Source organism: Esox lucius, chromosome 3, assembly GCF_011004845.1.
Source record: "Esox lucius isolate fEsoLuc1 chromosome 3, fEsoLuc1.pri, whole genome shotgun sequence".
In the NCBI taxonomy this organism is placed as follows: domain Eukaryota; kingdom Metazoa; phylum Chordata; class Actinopteri; order Esociformes; family Esocidae; genus Esox; species Esox lucius.
This window is the reverse complement of record NC_047571.1, coordinates 12,631,288-12,649,759: the sequence shown is the minus strand read 5'-3', so window position 1 is coordinate 12,649,759 and position 18,472 is coordinate 12,631,288. Positions and strand designations below refer to the sequence as shown.

General features: G+C 43.2%; 1 protein-coding gene across 5 annotated transcripts in view; it reads right to left on the bottom strand.

The window, feature by feature from the left end:
- Positions 1–18,244, bottom strand: part of dlgap1a (discs, large (Drosophila) homolog-associated protein 1a) — an 87,827-nt gene extending 69,583 nt beyond the window's left edge. For all 5 annotated transcript variants that reach the window (XM_020042051.3, XM_010894026.5, XM_020042063.3 and 2 more), the window contains exon 1: positions 18,108–18,244. The gene's annotated coding sequence lies outside the window, so the exon portion shown is untranslated. The remainder of the gene's footprint in view (positions 1–18,107) is intronic.
- Between the last annotated feature and the right edge of the window lie 228 nt (positions 18,245–18,472).

Genomic DNA, 18,472 nt, shown 5'->3' with positions numbered 1-18,472 from the left:
TACTGTCGTTTTAAGATTTGATTATATCCGTCCTTCTGAAAGAAAACAATAAACTGATGCTTTCATACATTGACCAACAGACCTAGGGTTTTTCTTATCAAAAACACTATTACCAACGTTATATTTATTGTCGATTCGATCTTATTATTGACCAACAACATCAAAGCAGGAAATATATGGATACCAATTTATTTGAGTTACATCGCAGTGAAATAGTGCATTCAATATCTGGGAGTTTTTACTCCTGGTTTCTATTGACTGTATAATAAAAGTAAGCTCTGCTTTGTTTTGCTCGATTATAGCTATAGAGAGGGAACAATAAATCAGTAAACTCGAATCAAATTAAATAATAATACCAAGGAGCTACAAAACCAAATCATTGACTTTATGTTTTTCATTTTGAAAACATATAGTTTTTATTCATTCATCCTTTTTGAGATGAGAATTCAAGTAATAAGGAAACTGAACCAGTTAATCCATTGTGAAGTAGATCTTACCATTCTAATTTAATACAGACATAGACAGACATTTTTTTATGTCATTTTGCCATTGTGATAATTTAAAAGTCTACATGTCTTTTATAATCACAAACAACTGGATCAGTGTATTAAACTGAAGTTCCTGCAGTTTTATTGATTGATTCTGATTTCTGCGATGTTTATCTGATTTTAATAAACGTGACAGAATAGCTAGTGCATTTTCTACAGTGAATGGAGATATGGTATGGAGATGCATATTCTACGGTGAATGGAGATATGGTGCAGTGATGCATCTTCTTCAGTGAATGGAGATATGGTATGGAGATGCATCTTCTGCAGTGAATGGAGATATGGTGCAGTGATGCATCTTCTACACTGAATGGAGATATGGTATGGAGATGCATATTATACAGTGAATGGAGATATGGTGCAGTGATGCATCTTCTACAGTGAATGGAGATGCATCTTCTACAGTGAATGGAGATGCACTGTGATAAAGTTTTTCTTTGCTTATGATGCGGGTCCATAATGTGGAGTCTTATAGATGACCACGTGCCCATCAATCTTAATGATGCTCATGACATTCATGATGATATACAGCTCTGGAAGAAATTGAGAGACCAACAAAAAAGTTGAAAAGGAACGTTTTGAGTGAGGAACAGAAGGATTAAATTTGCAGTGGTCTCTTAATTTGAACCCTTCTGTTCCCCTCTTAAAAATGTCCTTTTCGACTTTTTTGGAAATGAAAGAAAAAGTTGCAGTGGTCTCGTAATTTTTTCAGGAGCTGTATGTCCTTGACCACCAAGGTATGTTCAAGTGTCCCATAAGCAATGTCACGGACACTACCGGCCCAGTTTTGATAAAACATGGGTGAATGATGCGTGGTCCATAGTGTTCTGCCAGTTTTAAATATTGACTGGACAAATGGTGGCGCTGTAACTAGAAAGCTTGGCAAAGTCAAAGCCCTCACCCCATCTGATTTAAAGTAAGGTCGGGTGATAAAAAAATACACATTTTTATCATGATAAAAACAAATACGATTTCGCCCATACACTGTTGAGATGTATATATGGTAAAATCATGTTTTTGTGTAGTTCTTGTCCAGAAGCCAAAGATGGAGACATCCTAAAAGAGAAAGCGCATCTTCAAAAACGCAAATATGTATCGTCCCACATAGGGTATGCTGCCAACAAGTGGTGGATCAGAAGGCAGTGTCTTGGGACCATTCCCAAATGTTTTGAATGACAAATACCATTGCTGACCTAGAAGGTGCTGACAGTCTAAGTTGACTGCTGCCCCTTTCTGACTAACCTCATTCATCTACAATTATGTTTCAATCAAATAAATGCACATGGAGGCGCAGGGATGTAGATTGTGTTCAGTTTTGCCTTGATGTGCTGGTTCTGTTCATAAAATACATTTTACATAGAGCTTTGGCAGGTATAATTTACGGATGAGTTTGAGTACACTAAATAATGATCCTTATTTGATCACTAATTTCTTACTTCTCTCAAAGCTGCAAACAATGTTAATCACACATCAGGGATTCTTCTGGATCAAAAAGGGGCTTAGGTGGTGTGCGTGGTCAGAGGCGTGTCAGGGGGCGTAGCTAGGCGCACAGCATGGTTACGTTGGCCCCCTCACTCCACAAAATGTAATCATTTTAGAGGCCCCTCCCTATCTTAATAATATTTTGAAACAATTTCTTGAAATTCTACAAATTCAATGAAGGATATTTACATTGACTAGCTTAACCAAATGAATCCTAACTAAAATTGTTCTTTGGGCAGAGAACATAGCTAGAGTGTAGTAGTACAGTAGCGAAGACAAACACCTTTTTTGATTGGCTGTAGACCAACGCCATCTAGCTAAATAAGTATAACATTTGCATATTATAGTTGAACTCTGGAAAGATTCCTGTGCCTGGTTTAAAAAAAATACAATAACATATAATTTCTATAAATTATAATTTCTATAATTTCTTTTATAATTTAGTCTTTCTTTTAAGCATGTTTTTCTTAATAGACGGCACTCATTTTGAATTTTTTACGAGGTAGCCTACTAAACTGCAAGATTTTGGGGGAAAACAAATGTGGCTGACTCACCACATTGAAAAAAGATCAAACACTCTAAGTTCCAATGTGATAATTGCCAGAGAATTCAGATACTCAAAATATTTTCCATTTAGTCACTTAGAACTCAAAACTGCATGCTGAATTAATAGGAGTTAGGTGGAAAATGAGGTGAAAGAATAGAAAGTAAAGCATTGATATTACCTGCTAGTAAACGGATGAGTTAGTATTTTAGTGTTAGCATGGTAGAGAAATTGACACATTTTGGCAATATTTCTTAGATGCTTAAAAGCTAGTTCAGTCACATTTTGCTAAAATACCATTATATCCTAGTGGCGAAAAACACAATTTAACAAAAGGATTTTAAAACAGCCATGTAGCTATGGCCCAATAGAGTCAAGGCAGTACAAACCCCTCCTTGTCTTCATCCCATACTCTAAAACCGTCAGATAATGGAACATTATTAGACTGTTCACAGAGACACCAAGAAGTCATAAGAAAAAAAAACTACTGAGGATTCCTATTCTAAGAATAGCAATGTTCTGAAAAATAACAAGACACCTGATTGAGAAAGGGAACTTGGCAGGGTGCCAATGTACATTGTGAAGTCAAGAGACTGGCCTGGCAAGGGTCCAGCTACAGTAGCAATGAAAAGTGTAGCATGCTCCGGTGGTCAGTTGATTTCTGCCTGACAGATCAACAAAAAAAACGTCTTCTCTCTGGAACTAAACAACCAAGTGTGTTGAGTGTAGTGTGGAGAGTAGAGGAACCAGGGGAATGATCCAGGCCATGCCTTTGGCAGATCCAATTACAAAGTAAAGATGAACACATAAGGCTTGCAGCACACTGGGAAACATAGGTTTAGTAAAACATTAATAAAAGACATTTGGGCATTCATAAATAATGACTCAAAAAGTATTTACAAAAAAAATGCAGGTTGGGGTTATATCGACTTGTTGGCTATTTTTTTAACAACTGAAATTGATTATTTTGTAAATATTGAAATGACTTAAAACTATCTTGACAACTGGGCAGTATGACATATCAGTGGACCGATTTAATAACTCACACTCATAGAAGTGCCTTGAATAGTTGTCCTTAGTGTAACATAACCGCCAGGTGGTAATGACACAGAAATACACGGATGAACCAAAACATTATGACCACCTGCCTAATATGCTGTTGCCTCCAAAACAGCGCCGACCTGAAGGTGTCCTGTGGTACCTGGCACCAAGACATTAGCATCAGATCCTTCAAGACCTGTAAGTTAGTGAGGTGGAGCCGCTGTGAATCGGACTTGTTGGTCCAGGACATCCCACAGATGCACATTCGGATTGAGATCTAGGGAATTTGGAGGCCAGAGCAACTCTTTTAACTCTTCATCATGTTCCTCAAACTATTCCTAAACAATGTGTGCAGTGTGGCAGAGTGCATTATCCTGCTGAAAGGGCCCAATACCATCAGAGAACACCATTGCCATGAAGGGGTGCACATGGTCTGCAGCGATGTTTAGGTTGATAGTACGAGTCAAATTGACATCTACATGGGCACAATGACCGGTCTGCAGATACGCAGCCCCAAATGCAGCACGTACATGAGATAAAATAATTGTACTTTCAATAAATTGGCACACACTTCAAAAAATGCATTATCACTTTGTCATTATGGGGTATGGGGTGCAGATTAATGGAGAACATGTAGACAAAAATGATGCTGTACGAATACATTCCAAACTCATAAACACTCAAAGTATTAACATTTTTAAATGATATCAAACTCCTGAATTCAGTAAAAAAAAAATTGTTCTGGGCTCTTCTAAGATGAGCAAATCAAGTTAATTCCATTACAGACTCCAGCATGTGTAGCAGGGTGAGTTGTTCCATTTCTATTCACTTCTTATTGAGGAGGGATCCCCATGCACTTTTTGCAATCAATCCAACTGTATATTACTCCCACATAGGGTCAACATTGTGCATGGCCACTGTGGAACATCTGCACACCTACTTTGGTTTCCACAGGCAGCAAACGAAGATGGAGCAAAGTGTGGAAACTAATTTCCATTTCCAGATAGACCTTTGCATGCATAAACCAACCAGTGTCAAATTCAGCATGGCTGAGGATTACGGAGGTCTGTTGTAGGATGTTTTCTAAATCCTCAAGCAAATACTGTGCATCTCAATTCATTCTATTTAGTCTGAACAGTTGGATACATTTTCCATTTAAATAAAAATACCCATTCAATAAGCACACTTCTTTCACAGTCTTGATTTAAATATTTATTTATTATTTTACTGCGGGCATTCCACAAATTTGAAAACATCACGTCTCAATATACTTTTAACTTAAAGATATACCAACCAGACCACCAACCATGGATTAAAACACCATTATCAGATGAAATGTCAAAGTTTCAGCAGTCCAGACTGAATATAGAAAATGCCACTGATTTGTTTCACTATTTATTAGAGAACTGTGCACAGCAACGTACATACAATCTCTTGGCATTAGTTTCTACTCCTCTGGAGTAACTCACTGCCATCTCATGATCGTGTATACGATACTACCAAGAGTAACATCCCTGTAATATCCCCATTGGCAATGAGCAAGGTACGCAGTACCAATCCCTCCATAGAAGGAAACACTGAACCAAAAACAGGTGAAGACAGGGATGCAGGCTGGGTAACCACACGCTAAAATGACCATCAGCAGAACGTGTGAGTGTGTAGCCTGAAGATTAAATAGACAGGTATGAAATCTGATACTGTGACAGAAGTGATGGTGATGTGAGCTGTGGCATTGCAGGAAAATTATCCCTTGGGTTTCCTGGCTGAACTGGCTATGCTAATTAGCAGGTGAATATCCAGCATTACTATTTAAAAATATCTGAATCAAATCATGTTTTATACTGAAACATTCCATAGTCTTTTTGCATGCACTTGTTCAACATACACATCATATACTCAGAAAAACACATACCTTTCATGTTGTAGTTGTAAAATACTTAAACAGTCAAATTTTATGGAAAAGATAGTTCTTGTATTCATCCATTTCGGATGGATGCCTTCAACCAAAAGGTCAAATCTGAGACAGGTAAACACACCACTTTGTGGGCAGTCAATCAAATAACCTTTCCACACCCTTTCAGTGCAGACTTGTAACATACTGTGCATGCTTTCACATTTCCAGCAGGGTTCCAGTAACTGTGGTGGATGGCTAACCAGGACAGAAAAATTATAATTTACTTTGGTATGGCTTGGATTAGTAGTTTGAAAAGGGTAAATATGTCCTGAGAGATACTGGCCTACTCCTGACCTAATGTTTAACAATATTCCCTTTTGCTTGAATGGGTTCAGAAAACAAGCCATTGGAAGGAGTCTCTGAAGGTTAGTGGAGCAGAAGGAAGTTTGAGAATATCAGGCAACTGCTGACTGGACCAAGACTATACAGGCCACGTCTAATGTAAACCTTTTGTAGTTTTCCTTCTGCTTGCATTTAAAAACATTCCAAAGGACTGTTATAAACAATATGCTATAAAATATTTTGGACAATTTTCCTTTCTAAACCAGGAGTCTTCAAAATAAAATCCAGGGACCAGCCCCCAAACTAAGAGGCAATCAATCTAATTTTAATCTGCTTATCCGATATTGGGTCGCGGGGGCAGCAGCTCCAGCAGGGGACCCCAAACGTCCATTTCCCGAGCCACATTTGCCAGCTCTGACTGGGGGATCCCGAGGCGTTCCCAGGCCAGTGTTGAAATATAATCTCTCCACCTAGTCCTGGGCCTACCCCGAGGTCTCCTCCCAGCTGGACGTGCCTGGAACACCTCCCTAGGGAGACGTCCTGGGGGCATCCTTACCAGATGCCCGAACCACCTCACCTGGCTCCTATCGATGCAAAGGAGCAGCGGCTCTACTCCGAGTTCCTCACAGATGGCTGAGCTTCTCACCCTATCCCTAAGGGAGAAGCCAGCCACCCTTCTGAGAAAAACCCATTTCAGCCACTTGTACTCGCGATCTTGTTCTTTCGGTCATGACCCAGCCTTCATGACCAGGTGAGGATAGGAAGGAAAATTGACCGGTAGATCGAGAGCTTTGCCTCTCTTTTCGTCACAACGGTGCGTTAAAGCGAATGCAATACCGCCCCCGCTGCTCCGATTCTCCAACCAATCTCCCGCTCCATTGTCCCCTCACTCGTGAACAAGACCCCGAGATACTTGAACTCCTTTACTTGGGGTAACGCCTCATTCCCTACCCGGAGGAGGCACTCCATCGGTTTCCTGCTGAGAACCATGGCCTCAGATTTAGAGGTGCTAATCCTCATCCCAACTGCTTCGCACTCGGCTGCGAACCGGTCCAGTGAGTGCTGAAGGTCACAGACCGTTGATGCCATCAGGACCAAATCATCCGCAAAAAGCAGCGATGAGATCCCCAGCCCACCGAACTGCAACCCCTCCCCACCCCGACTACGCCTCTATATCCTGTCCATAAAAGTTACAAACCGGATTGGTGACAAAGCCCAGCCCTGGTGGAGGCCAACCCCCACCTGGAATGAGTCCGACTTACTACCGAGAACCCGAACACAGCTCTCACTTTAGACGTACAGGGATTGGATAGCCCTCAGAAGGGACCTCCTCACCTCATACTCCCACAGCACTTCCCACAGTATCTCCCGGGGGACCAGTGACTCCCATTATATGTTGGTCTGTACAGCTCACTTGGTTATTTTGATTCATATATATGTATTTTTACTATTTACTATAGCAATTTGTCCCATTCAAAAGTTAGTCCCCAGACCCCTGGCTGATGACCCCTGTTCTGAAGTATGGAAATTACAATACTTCAAAACTTTTTTTTGTGATAGGCCAAGTCTTTCGTTCCTTGTAAATTGGCTAAATTATTTTTACCTACATATGACAAAAATCACAGGCTTTTGCCAATATTTTCAGTCTTCCCAAAAGGATTGCCCATTGTATGTACAACCCCGTTTCTGAGAAATGTTCTGAGAATAGCCCAGAGAATAGTTTTGGACTTACAGATATCCATGTCATGTCATGTCATCATCTTCCGCTTATCCGGGGCCGGGTCGCGGGGGCAGCAGTCTAAGCAGGGATGCCCAGACTTCCCTCTCCCCAGACACTTCCTCTAGCTCTTCCGGGGGGACACCGAGGCGTTCCCAGGCCAGCCGGGAGACATAGTCCCTCCAGCGAGTCCTAGGTCTTCCCCGGGGTCTCCTCCCGGTGGGACGGGACCGGAACACCTTCCCAGGAAGGCGTTCCGGAGGCATCCGAAAAAGATGCCCAAGCCACCTCAGCTGACCCCTCTCGATGTGGAGGAGCAGCGGCTCTACTCTGAGCTCCTCCCGGGTGACCGAGCTTCTCACCCTATCTCTAAGGGATCGCCCGGCCACCCTGCGGAGAAAGCTCATTTCGGCCGCCTGTATCCGGGATCTTGTCCTTTCGGTAATGACCCAAAGCTCATGACCATAGGTGAGAGTAGGAACGTAGATTGACTGGTAAATCGAGAGCTTCGCCTTGCGGCTCAGCTCTTTCTTCACCACGACAGACCGATACATCGACTGCATTACTGCAGAAGCTGCACCGATCCGTCTGTCAATCTCCCGTTCCATCCTTCCCTCACTCGTGAACAAGACCCCTAGATACTTAAACTCCTCCACTTGAGGCAGGCACTCTCCACCAACCTGAAGCGGGCAAGCCACCCTTTTCTGACTGAGGACCATGGCCTCTGATTTGGAGGTACTGATTCTCATCCCCACCGCTTCACACTCGGCTGCAAACCGTCCCAGCGCATGCTGAAGGTCCTGGTTAGAAGGGGCCAACACGACAACATCATCTGCAAAAAGCAGAGACGAAATTGTGTGGTCCCCAAACCTGACACCCTCCGGCCCCTGGCTGCGCCTAGAAATTCTGTCCATAAAAATTACGAACAGAACCGGTGACAAAGGGCAGCCCTGCCGGAGTCCAACATGCACTGGGAACAAGTCTGACTTACTGCCGGCAATGCGGACCAAGCTCCTGCTTCGGTTGTACAGGGACCTGACAGCCCTTAGCAAAGGACCCAGGACCCCATATTCCCCAAGCACCCTCCACAAGATGCCGCGAGGTACACAGTCGAATGCCTTTTCCAAATCCACAAAACACATGTGGATTGGTTGGGCAAACTCCCATGAACCCTCCAACACCCCGTAGAGGGTATAGAGCTGGTCCAGTGTTCCACGGCCCGGACGAAAACCACACTGTTCCTCCTGAATCCGAGGTTCTACTATCGGCCGTATTCTCCTCTCCAGTACCCTGGCATAGACTTTCCCGGGGAGGCTGAGAAGTGTGATCCCCCTATAGTTGGAACACACCCTCCGGTCCCCCTTCTTAAAAAGAGGGACCACCACACCGGTCTGCCATCCCAGAGGCACTGTCCCCGACCGCCACGCGATGTTGCACAGGCGTGTCAACCAAGACAGCCCCACAACATCCAGAGACTTGAGGTACTCAGGGCGGATCTCATCCACCCCCGGTGCCTTGCCACCGAGGAGTTTCTTGACCACCTCAGTGACTTCAGCCCGGGTGATGGACGAGTCCACCTCTGAGCCCTCATCCTCTGCTTCCTCAATGGAAGAAGTGACAGCGGGATTGAGGAGATCCTCGAAGTATTCCTTCCACCGCCCGACGACATCCTCAGTTGAGGTCAACAGCTGCCCACCTCTACTGTAAACAGCGTTGGTAGGGCACTGTTTCCCTCTCCTGAGGCGCCGGATGGTTTGCCAGAATCTCTTCGAGGCCAGCCGATAGTCCTTCTCCATGGCCTCACCGAACTCCTCCCAGGCCCGAGTTTTTGCCTCCACAACCACCCGGGCTGCAGCCCGCTTGGCCTGTCGGTACCCGTCAGCTGCGTCAGGAGTCCCACAAGCCAACCAGGCCTGATAGGACTCCTTCTTCAGCCTGAAGGCATCCCTTACTTCCGGTGTCCACCACCGGGTTCGGGGATTGCCGCCTCGACAGGCACCGGAGACCTTACGGCCACAGCTCCGAGCGGCCGCTTCGACAATGGCGGTGGAGAACATGGTCCACTCGGACTCAATATCTCCAACCTCCCTCGGGATCCAGTCGAAGCTCTGCCGGAGGTGGGAGTTAAAGATCTCTCTGACAGGAGACTCGGCCAGACGTTCCCAGCAGACCCTTACAGTTCGCTTGGGCCTGCCGAGTCTGTCCAGCTTTCTCCCCCGCCATCGGATCCAACTCACCACCAGGTGGTGATCAGTTGACAGCTCCGCCCCTCTCTTCACCCGAGTGTCCAAGACATACGGCCGCAGGTCAGATGAGACGACAACAAAGTCGATCATCGACCTGCGGCCTAGGGTGTCCTGGTGCCACGTGCACTGATGGACACCCTTATGCTTGAACATGGTGTTCGTTATGGACAAACTGTGACTAGCACAGAAGTCCAATAACTGAACACCACTCGGGTTCAGATCAGGGGGGCCGTTCCTCCCAATCACGCCCCTCCAGGTGTCACTGTCGTTGCCCACGTGGGCGTTGAAGTCCCCCAGTAGAACAATAGAGTCCCCAGTCGGAGCACTTTCCAGCACCCCTCCCAGAGACTCCAAGAAGGTCGGGTACTCTGCACTGCCGTTCGGCCCGTAGGCACAAACAACAGTGAGAGACCTATCCCCGACCCGTAGGCGCAGGGAAACGACCCTCTCGTTCACCGGGGTAAACTCCAACACATGGCGGCAGAGCTGGGGAGCTATAAGCAAACCCACACCAGCCCGCCGCCTCTCACCATGGGCAACTCCAGAGTGGTGAAGAGTCCATCCTCTCTCAAGGAGTGTGGTTCCAGAGCCCAAGCCGTGCGTAGAGGTGATCCCGACTACCTCTAATCGGAACCTCTCAACCTCACGCACTACAGATATCCATGTCCTATGAAATTATTTACATTTAAGCTATTCAGGATCAAAATCACTTGCCCTGTGTTTTCCTAAATGTTGGCTAAAAGAAGGTGATAAAGAGGTTACTAATAGCGAAACTAGTAATACATGACTTGCATTATAATGTGAAAATATCAAATGAATACCTTATAAAGCTCATATCTATTAAAGGCTTTGTAATAACCTACAATAATATTAACAATATATACAGTATATGCTCATGGGTCAGGATTATATTCTATAATCTTGCTCACCGCTGTCTCTCTGTTGGTTCAGTCACGGTCTCACTACTCTCTGGTCCACACTGTCTCTCTGTTGGTTCAGTCACGGTCTCACTACTCTCTGGTCCACTCTGTCTCTCTGTTGGTTCAGTCACTGTCTCACTACTCTCTGGGCCACTCTTCCAACTCCAGCCAGTACTCCTCCAGCACCTCTACCCTAGCTTCAGTCACTGGCTCACTACTTTACAATCCATTTTCCAAAACTAAAAACTTACTTGAATTGTATAATTCAAGCAGTTGCACAGGGATATTGAAAGCCTTCATGACAAATTTGATTACATTACTATTTTAGTACAAACATTCACCTGCCACTGTGGTGGATAGCTTTCTGAAATGTACTTTCCAAATGGAACATCTACCCATATTTGGTGCTTAGTGGGTGTTCATTTCAGACCCTGCCTATATATGCAAGCAACATGTTTCAAAAAAGCTGGGAAAAGGGAAACAAAACACTGGTAAAGTTGTTTAATGCTGAAGAAACATCTCACAACTAATTAGGTTAACTGGCAACAGGTCTATAACCTGATTGGGTATAAAAAGAGCATCCCAGAGAGGATGAGTCTTTCAGATGTAAAGATGGGGAGAGTTTCACCACTCTGTGAAAGACAACGCAATAATTTAAGAATAACATTTCAAAATTGAGTTTGGGGATCTCATCATCTACAGTACATAATATCATTAAAGGATTCAGAGGATCCGGAGAAATCTGTACACAAGGGACAACGCCAAAAACCAACATCGGGCCTTGAGATGGCACTGCATTAAAATCAGACACAATTTTGAAGTGGACATCACTGCATGGGCCCAGGAACACTTCCGAAAACCATTGTCTATGAGCACAGTACGTCACTGCATTCACAAATACAAGTAAAAACTCTCCCACGCAAAGAAGAAACCATATACAGCTCCGGAAACAATTACGAGACCACTGCACCTTTTTCTTTCCTTTCCAAAAAAGTCGAAAAGGACATTTTTGAGAGGGGAACAGAAGGGTTCAAATTAAGAGACCACTGCAAATTGAACGCTTCTGTTCCTCACTCAAAACTTTCCTTTTCAACTTTTTGCCAGACCGCGTAAACGGAGCCGGCCAAGAAGAGCGAATGTCTCTAACTGAGTGACTGACTGACTGACTGACTACCCCTTGTTAAATAGTGTAGTGGTTAGAGAAGCGGACCTGGTAACTATAGGTCCTGAGTCCCTGTCTCCTCACAGGCGAAGTGAAGTATGCATTATGAATTATTACATATAGGACGAAATCTTTGCTGGCTAAACCCTCCAGTGACTACATTATATTAAGCCTGAAATGCGTTTTGGGTCAGAATAGACAAACACATTTGCTGGGTAGAACATAGGCTACAGTAGTTACGTTACATTGAGCCTTAACTAAAACTGCATATGGTTATATTGCGACTGTGTCTGGCATGGAAAAGTTTATCTTCAGTCTCGCTAGCAATTGCTCAATTCTTCTTCTTATTCCTAAGAAGTTAGTAGATACCAGTAAGCCTATTACTGGCTAATAAGCTGATCAAACTGCCAGTGGCAAAAGCTAACAGTTCATAGACGCTATTTGTGGTGGAGGTAAACTTAATAAGAAATGTTAGTTAGTTGAACACAATGCCCAATAGTGTTGAGCGACTGGTGAAATGTGTAATGCCGTGCCGTTATGGTTAAAGACAGTGCCTCTCACATGGAAGGCTCAAGTTCGAATCTGTTGTGAACATTTATTTATTTTATTTCCACGATTCTCTCGTCGTTGCACTTGATGAAAAAGTTAGTTATCGTCATGTTTCTTGATAGTTATTGTATCAATGTCATTCACGATTGAAAGAAAAAAGTATGTTGTTATGCCATGAAAGAAAAAAATTAATTCTATTGCCATGAAATGAAATAGCTTTGGCAGACGCGCAATTGCTCAATTCCTATGACTATTTCAGTTAGTAGATACTGGTAAAGCCTATTACTAGCTAATAAGCTGTTCAAACGGCCAGTGGCAAAAGCTAACAGTTCATAGACACCATTTGTGGTGGAGATAAACTTAGTAAAAAAACATTAGTCAGTTTTACTGAATCAATATCATTCACAAATAGCCAATTAGCTGTTAAAACGGCCAGTGGACAAAGAGGATTTGTTCAGGATAGACACAAGAGGATATACTGACACCCATCAAACGTAGAGCTCTGTGGTGTAGTGGTTTGCGACACCGCCTTTAATGTGGGCCTTTAACTCCTCACCTGGTTGCCGCCACACACGCTTGACACCATCTGAACCAAATAAGTTTATCTTGGTCTCATCCAACCACAGGACATGGTTCCAGTAATCCATGTCCTTAGTCTGCTTGTCTTCAGCAAACTGTTTGTGGGCTTTCTTGTGCATCATCTTTAGAAGAGGCTTCCTTCTGGGACGACAGCCATGCAGACCAATTTGATGCAGTGAACGGCATATGGTCTGAGCACTGACAGGCTGACCCCCCACCCCTTCAACCTCTGCAGCAATGCTGGCAACACTCATACGTCTATTTCCTAAAGACAACGTATGGCTATGAGACTGAGCACTTGCACTCAACTTCTTTGGTCGACCATGGCGAGGCCTGTTCTGAGTGGAACCTGCCCTGAAAAAGTGCCCCTGTCCCAACTCTTTCAAAACATGCTGCTGCATTCAAACTCAAAATGGGCATGTATTTTTCCCCAAAAAATACAATCTCTCAGTTTCAACATTTGATATTTTTTTGGTTTTTGTAATGTTTTCAAGTAAATATAGGGATAAATTATTTGCCCATCACTGCATTCTGCGTCACAACTTTTTTGAAAACAGGGTTGTAACATCCACAATACTTATTAATTACTTTATTCCTCCAACATGTGAATATTTAAAATAAGTATATACTCTTCCAAATGGGTATTGTAGACAAACAAATCAATGGTTTCAATTCCATTTTGCTTGTCCATTCTGTGAGACAAGAGAGTAGTAATTTTATGTGCACAGATAATGTCCTTAATCCTGAAATCCACCATTCAGGCCTGCCTAGCCACATTTTACTAGAGCTCACAGCTTCCTAACAGCTTTTCATTTTTCAAATACATCTCAACCTTACTAACTTTAAATCACTGTAAATGTACTGTGCTGATAACAAATTGCAAAATGAAATATGACTGTGATCCAACTTCTGCTTTAGGCTAGACTGTTCATCAGATTGAACAGTCTAACAGAATCCCATGTATTCTTCAGTGGTAGAGACGGAGCTAGCTGCCGTTCAGAAAGCAAAGCTGAGGCTTGAGTCTATTTCTGGCTTAGAATGGATGATGCTGTTCAGAGATGAAATGACATTGTGTCAGTTCACTTGACACAGCGGACTAGCTGGGTTCTAATGAATCTGATTATGCACCTCCTCCGCAGTTGGTCTGGCCTCCCTCTCCTCCCTCCTCCTCAGGACCCGCTTGTCATCCATCCCGCTGCACGACTACAGTGACGAACCGCTGGCTGAAACAAACGGACGAGCCGCTCTGACAGGCATTAGGCAAGACCGAATGTCAGTCTAAACCCCCTCCATCTATAACCCACCGCGATGACGCGGCGGTGAAGTCACACATACCACTAGTCATAAAAACCCTTTTCCCTCAACTGATGATGACGTCAAAGAGATCAGAAGTCAGACGCCCGATAACTAAACACGTCAGACTTACATCAAGCGGACGTTGGTGTGAAACCTCTAGCATTCAGCAGTGGCGGTGACTGGTAGGATGAAGAAAAATAGCCTATCTGTTGTGGGGGTAGAGTGTGTCTACATATGTATGCTCTATCTTTATCTGTAAATGACATCTTTTTAATCCTGTTACAGTCCTGACACAGAGCGAGAGGGGGACTGTGCGGAGGATGCCTGACACTTCCCGATTGGTTCCCCCGTGATATAGACAGGTGCAGCAGGCAATGCAAAGACAAGGCGACCCTGATCACATATAAAACAAACTAATAAAACCAAGGTTTACTCACACCACCAACAAGTGTCCTTTTATAACCACCCTGAACTTGCAAGCTCACAATTTGTGCAATGCCCCACAAGGCAATACTATTGGCCCTAAATCGGCACGGAAAAATCTTTCTGTTTGTTTGTGTGTGGTAAGAAAGTGGACAACCAAATTTCTCTAAATGGATTATCCCAGACAATCCATCCCAATATGGATTACCAGCTCCCCCGGACACCACGCCAGGGCCGCCTCCAGGCATAAGCAGCATAAGCTAGGGGGCCTCAGAATGCTAGGTAGCCCCTGACCAATACGGGAGAGGGGGCCCTAAATTAAATGTTGCTTAGGGTTGCCAAAAGGCCAGAGCCGGCACTGACTCACATATTCTGCACCCCCACTTTTTTACAAAGTCAGGCACCCATGCTTACAGTTCTTCCTATTCAACATCAAAATCAATGTTTCACTTCAGATGCCGCAATCTCCCCTGTAGGCATGCATGGTGAGAAAAGACAATTACAAGACTTATTCTGAGTAAGGTCAACTAACACAATGTAATTATTATAGATACAGTACATAAGAATAAATGTCTCCTGAAATAAGCAAGTGAACTGCAGCTAGTGTACTATCATACCAGGTGAAATGTTTGAAATTACTGAAAATGCTTTTCTTCCTCTCCTTGCAAAGAAGAGAGGTGCAGAGAGTAAATAACCTTGAGTTCTCTTTAGATGGCTTTTTTCCCTATTTCACATTGGGATATGTCCCATTATGACAACACACTCCAAGACAGAGCCAGTGAACGCTCAGATACCCTGAAAAAGAGTTGTACAACGACCCAAAGGGAATAACTTCATACAGTGATGAAATCCAGTTTGGAAATCCAGCAAAAATAGATCTCAGTACAGATAGCCTAGACGACTAACATGAGAAATTCCTCTGCAGGAGAGGACATTATGTTAGGCACTCTCCAAAGGGCCCTTAACATATAAGTGGGAAAACCCCTCAAAATCCCTTCAATCCAAAATATTTTGAGAGAACAGATATCTCATTGAAGGTTGATACTAAGATGGCAATAAACCGCTGCGAAAGCCTAAAGGCTCTCGTCCTCACCAACGTGTGCATACTGGAAAATAAAATGATGCTCTTCTAGGTGACAGACAGGAAGTCATAACAACTTCCAAGGTTCAACACGGGTGGGGGAGGATTTGTATAGTGGTGAACCAGAAGGACATATTCCACATGTTCAGGTCTTTGGAATCTCGAAGGGGTTACAAAAACCAAAACCAACAAAGACCAGTATCTCAATGCCTCTCTGAGGAGCTCTTAAACAATTTAAAGCTAAGCAAAACCATTTTAACGTCAAAGCAAAATGGGCCTGGAATGAAGCCAACAAGTCCTAGACAAAAATGCGAAACTGCAAACGGCAATGGTCATGGGCCATTTAATTTTGCAATAATTTGTTAATAACATTTTAACATTTTAACCTGTCAAACCTGACAAGCTTGTCACAATCGAGGGAGGATTCTTCGTTAGCAAAAGGAGCGACCTAAAATAACAACAGCCCTCAGGGTTGGTTGCAGGCAGCTGGCTGGAGACTGAGTTAAGGATAGGGCAAGGATAGAGTGATTGCCCCATCGGTCAGAAGATGTTCTGTTTGTAAGGGAGGCCAAATGGGACACTGCAAAAGACCATCTCCACAAGGATTGATGTCACTGAGTTGCTGAGGGGAGCAAATAGTAGACCAGAACAAATCTACCTTACAGTGACAGGAAGTAAAGAGGAATAGAATTAGCACATGTGTATGTAGATAAAAGTACTGGAATATATGTCCTATTGGTGATTTATCATCTCATGAAACAGAATATGATTTCTGGGCGAGGTGCTGTTAGTGTTAGTGTCAAATAAAATATTAAATACTGGGTGTTTTGAATCTAGATGCTGATTGGCTGATAACCATGATATATGAGACTGTATATTGTACCACAGGTATGATGTCACATCACTTTTAACTGCTCCCACTACATTTGTAACAGCAATAACGCATCTTGCGGGTTTGTGGTATATTGACAATAAACCACATCACACAATGTATTGGGCCTAAGAACAGCTCGTAGCGATGCAATATTGGCCATATACCACACCCATTGTGCCTCATTGATTAAATATACAATACATGGACGTTTAGTTCTGTTTACTTTTTACTCATTCAAAACTATGAACCCCTATTACACTTATTACTTTGTTGACTAAAGCCAGGATATACTTTTCAGTACATTTATGTTGAGTCAGCCTGTGTAACTACGCACAACTAATGGTGCTGACAAGTGAATATCTGATTAATAAGGAGACACTTCCTTAGTTACAGAATAAGTTATTTGCTAGCCATCTTGGCCTGAGCCTATTGGTGTGACTCAGTCCCAACAGTTGAAGCCTTCTAATAAAGTATAAAAGCTCATTTCTACAAGAAATAATGTTCAGCCACAGATACAGGACATAACGTCTCAAGACCAATATCTTTGCAGTTTGTTTGTGAAGTGTTAGGTGTGAAACAGGGAAAGGGGAGTAGGACGTTTCCACAAGGACTAAAAGAGATTCATGACACTGAGAGTGAAGGGAGCATTTACAGCTCTATGGTGTGAGGGCACAATCTGTCTACCAACAGGTTCTTTGAGATTAAGGGACACTGAAGATTAGGAAATGTTAAATAGGAATTGAGTAAATCAAAGTGAATACAACTAAGAATTAGTGGGATTTTGTAAACCTGGATACATAATTTTCTTTTAATGACTAGAACCAACACTTATAGTGCAATACCCATCTAAAAAATACAATTTGTCTGCTGATTGGTAGGTAATTATATGCTGCTATGGGCATAAACCTAGGTATTATTAAAAGCAATACATGATACACTATGATCTAACAACATCTGCTACAACTTGTTACTAAACCCTTATTGAACAGTTACAGATTTCACGATAAGTTGACCGCAACATGCACTACATGTCAGTGCACTGAAATAATGCAGCTAACTCAAATAATAACCCACATCGTCACGATATGTGTAGCGTAGGAGCGGTTTCCTTTTCTTGTCTTAAAGCATACTATGGTGCGCTGGTGTGTGCAACTGATGTGGGCTGCTGTGACGCTACTAGAATGATGGAATTTCATATCGTGATACAAGTGTCTGTGTGAAACAAACGTGGTTCGTCCGCCTAGTTGAAAACAATAGCTTTCGGTTGAAAAAAATCTTGAAAGATTACAGATAGTTGGCTAATTGTGTGGGTCATTCCTCAGCAGCATTGGCATTATTGACCAAATCAACCACTTGCTATTGCTACGCGAAAAAACATGCAACGTATCGGGTAAATATTGAGGGCTTACCTTCAGTATCTTCTTATGGCAGGATTCACAACTGTAGTGAGATTCGATAAATCCTAAATGGAACGCCCGTTTTTATGACAAAAAACAGGGCAGAGCGACTGGTGGTGGACTGTATAGGTACCAAACCAAACGGACCTCGGCTCTATACACCTGACAGCTCGCTCTGTTGCTGCAGCGCAAAGAGTGGAGGAAAATCCACACAGCGGAAATCAAGATGCCACTAAAACCCGGCATGGACTCTGGACTAGGACCGCGTCACATTTAGGATGCTAATCTTGAAATAGACAACTGCGTTGGGATTGTAATTTTATACTTTATTAACCAATAACACATTTCATTATAAAATGCATACCTTCCCACAAAGC